Source organism: Panthera onca, chromosome B2 (assembly GCF_046562875.1).
Source record: "Panthera onca isolate mPanOnc1 chromosome B2, mPanOnc1 haplotype 2, whole genome shotgun sequence".
Taxonomy (NCBI): domain Eukaryota; kingdom Metazoa; phylum Chordata; class Mammalia; order Carnivora; family Felidae; genus Panthera; species Panthera onca.
Window position 1 is genome coordinate 102,171,303 of NC_138343.1, and position 4,089 is coordinate 102,175,391.

The window sequence follows — 4,089 nt, forward strand, 5'->3', positions numbered from 1 at the left end:
CATGTTTTTTTTTAAAAGGAGTAGATCTACTTTATATATTTATTTTGACAGGCTCAGACTAGTTTGCTCATCTCATTATTACAACTTTTACACCATATGTATTATAAAATTATATGTTAAGCAAGTGTTGAATAATGATGGTGGAGGGTGGGGGTGGGCATAGAACAATTCCAGGATGTTATTTGCAGAGAAGCAGGAGGAGTGTGACCATCATGAATGTTTGCATCTGATTATCTTCTATGCTATTAATAGTGTTAGATTCATTAGTCTACTCAGAGAATTGCAAATACGATATGTAAAGGTAGAATAATATGTTACAACTATTATAATTACAACTAACATTTCTTAAACTTATTCTTTCTTACCGCAGTCTTCCCTAATCAATCTGCACCTCTAAGTTTCTTCTTTTCCCCCATTATTTTTATAGCTACTCTAAAAATGTATCTTCTCTGTTATTGTCTGTCTCCCCTCAGAGAATGCAAGCTTCCTTGGGCTGGGATTGCTGTTTTGTTCTATCTCCAGGGCCCGGGTTCAGGGTCTGCACAGAAGAGGTGCTAAGCAGGAAATGAATTGATGCACGAAGAAATGAAGGCTATGTTTCAAAGTCTTTCTTGACTGTCCCATGACTCTAAGACAGGAAGTGAGTCTTCAGGAAGTTTGCGTTAGTCGCCCAGAGTTTCACAGGTAGGAGGTTCCAGGTTAGGGCTTGAGCCAGGCTTTTTGATTTCGAAATCCTTACATAACTACAGTGTGGAATAGTAGCCTGTGTGTGTACGTGTGCATGCCTGTGTGTCCCTGTGTGTGGGTGTGCGTGCGTGTGTACGTGTGTTTAATCTCTGAAGTGGATTTGTACTTAACAGGACCCTCTCACGGAAAAACTCAGTTGTATTCAACCGAAGGATGATGGCAAGACAAAATAGGACGGTTAAAAGATATAAATAAATGTTTAGCTTTCTCCAGTTAGGGCTAAAAAGAGAATTGCTTGTAGGAGTGAAAAAAAAAACCCGGTGAAATATTCCTTTTCAGTACACTTTTTCATAATATGTTACACACATAAAAACCCGATTTACCACTTTCCCTTAAATTAAACGAAATATGTAGGCATAATCGCTCCTCAGGGTGCTATGTAGCATGTCTTGCCATTTTGGTATTAATCCACGCTCATCGTGCTTTTCAGAGTAAGAGAAAGTTTGGTTTTCTTTTCCCATCCAGACAAACTATCTCGAGGTCTCTGCTCCTAACTCCTTTCGAAGTAGGGCCACACGACAAGCACACACTTTGGAGTCAGAGACAGGTGTCAAGGGCTCCTGGGCAACACACTGGAGATCTAAGAATAGAGAAATGGAACCAGGGGAGCGTAAAATACGGCATGCTTGAATGATGATGATGTTGTCAACAGAATGTTTATTTAAGTCTTGCTTTTCTTCTTCCAGTCTCTCAAGATCAATTTAGACATTTCGCGTGTGAATCCTGCCCTGAAATCAGAGGAAACACCGTGGCATTATTCAGAGCCAGGAGAACTGGGTTCAAATCGCCGTTCTACCACTTGCTTGTTCAGTGACCTTGGGCAAATCGGAACTCATTTCCTCAGCTGAGAGATGAAGAGTCGCGCCCGCTCTGGCTGCTTCTGGAGCTGGAAGATCTTCATCAGAGCACATGAAGGCCTTTGTAAACTTTAAAGTGCTTTACAAATGTTAACATTTTACTCGAGATTTTTTTTTTTTTATGAGTGAGTGGATGGGATAAAAATGGAGAACAGAAACGATACAGTTTATTTATTGCCTTATTCTATAATGCAGATATAATTATTTAAAATATTTAATATTTATGGCCATTTTAATAAAAAGCTCACTTGTCAAAATGAATCTAAATTAAACAAAGTAAACCTATTATAATATTTATCTGTGGGAAAGTCAGAGATGATTTACTTGGAGTAATTTTTTTCTACAGATCTATCTCTGATTTATTTCTTAATCATACCTTTGTGGAATGGATAATATATTTATATGGTTCAAAAGCTAGAAGTTTAAAAACGTATGTGTCCTTCCTGTTTTTGTTCCCAAATTGCCTGGTGTCTGTCCCCTCCAGCAGGTAACCTCTGTATGAGTGTCTTATATATCATTTTGAACTACCTTTATGAATATGCAAGCTTTGGGTCTTGTTTTGCGGTAAGAGGGGCTTCTTTTGGTTTAGGGCAAGAGGAGAAGAAATAGGAACTAACTCTTCTAGACGATGACATAGCGTGCCCAAGATCGCACACTGTTTCAGTGACAGAGCCAGATTAAGACTTAATCTGTGTGACTGCAAAGCTAATATTTGGTCCAGTGTATCAGACTGGAGAGGCTGGGTTAGAGGTCACAGAAAACCAAAGTGAGAGTAGGAGGGAAATGAGAGCCGAAGCAGGAAGAAGGCAGGAACCTATTTTGCCTCTTCCCAGAGAAAGGAGCCCAGTCCAGGAGTGCAAGTGATGTGTGCTCATCGGCAAACAGGCTCCCGGCCTCACCTCGAGCTGAGGAGCTATGTGCCTCGGGCTGCCTTGCACAGGGGCTCTCCCAACGTCACTATGGCTCATACAAAGGTCCAAGGTGAGCAGGGTAGAATGAGCCCATCAGACCATGTTCTTCTGAGGGTTGGGGGGGGCGGGGGGAAGGTGGTGTTTTCAGGAGAAATTTTTCTTCCAGGTAAAACCCAGCAGTCCACCTGACCCCTTTGTTTTGCATGCTCCGGGACTGGAGAAAGATCCGTAAGTGACCCCCAAATGTGAGGCTTCCTCAAGGCTGCATTTGTCAAGTCAACTGAGAGGTGACTACCCAGAGGAGGCCAGAATGAGTGTTCCAACATCCACTGTCATCACTTGGCAATGGCATTCAAAACACTTGGCCTCATGAATGAGTAACCCCTGAGGTCAGCCTTCAGATAATCGGTTTGCTTTTGGGGACTTTGAGATTTCTGAGATGACAGAAGATATTTTGTCAGAAAATTCTTGAAACTTGGGAAGATTTGTTCATAAATGGTTGGCCTGGTTTTTGTTTGTCGTTTGTTTTTTCTTGAACACCGTGTTCTTAAACACACACACACACACACACACACACACACACACACTCCCTTACAAAACAGCACTGGAATGGGGGGTGCAGGTGGGTATTTATTGGCGTCTTACATGTGTGGATCTTCTGACTTGCTTTCAACCACTCCAAAATAACAAGAAATCTAGTTTGAATTTCAAAGATGTTTCTAAACTTGTGTCTTTGCTGCATTTTGGTATCCCCAAAATTCTTTTGACTTTTCTTGATTTTTGGTTTCTAGGTTATTGTTTTCGTCGGCTTCTGTTTTCTTCAATCTGAAAAGTAACACTGAGAAAGCTGCATATAGTTGCTCTGCCCCGGAAGAGAGGCTCAGCAGCGGGCACCGCGGCGTCGTGGAGTCATGGGATTTGGGTTTTCTCTTCTTTTCTTTCTTTCGCTGCTGTTAGGCTGAGCCTCGCAGGGAGTCCCCATCAAAAAATCGGATAAAGAGAAGATGCCGGGGACGTTCGATGCGTTTGTGTTTATCAAAGCTCTTTCAGGGGCGCCTGGGTGGTGCAGTCGGTTAAGCGTCGGACTTCAGCCAGGTCACGATCTCGCGGTCCGTGAGTTCGAGCCCCGCGTCAGGCTCTGGGCTGATGGCTCGGAGCCTGGAGCCTGTTTCCGATTCTGTGTCTCCCTCTCTCTCTGCCCCTCCCCCGTTCATGCTCTGTCTCTCTCTGTCCCAAAAATAAATAAAAAACGTTGAAAAAAAAATTAAAAAAAAAAAAAAAAGCTCTTTCAGGGTTTAAACAATTAGTTCTATGAATTAGGAACATGCAATGCCCGAAGTATTGCTGAGAAAAAAATCTAAGGCATCTGAAATGCCAGATGCTCTGCAGAGTACTAAGAAAGGGAAGGAAGGTGCTTGTGATTTAGAGGGTATCACCATTTACTGAGGCTATACAAAATGGTTGTGAAGAGGGTATGGGGGGGTGCTGTGGAAGGTTTGAAGATCCTTCTGAGCAATGGAAGTTGGGCGGGGGGGGGGGGGGGGGGCTGTCCTAGTCAGCTCTGGCTATAATAA

The 4,089-nt window shown here is 42.7% G+C and overlaps 1 long non-coding RNA gene across 1 annotated transcript; it reads left to right on the top strand.

The window, feature by feature from the left end:
- Positions 1–3,053, top strand: LOC132666475 (uncharacterized). Its single transcript, XR_009604678.3, has 3 exons — positions 1–684; positions 1,434–2,585; positions 2,682–3,053. It is a non-coding gene; the product is annotated as an uncharacterized LOC132666475 (long non-coding RNA).
- Positions 3,054–4,089: the final 1,036 nt, after the last annotated feature.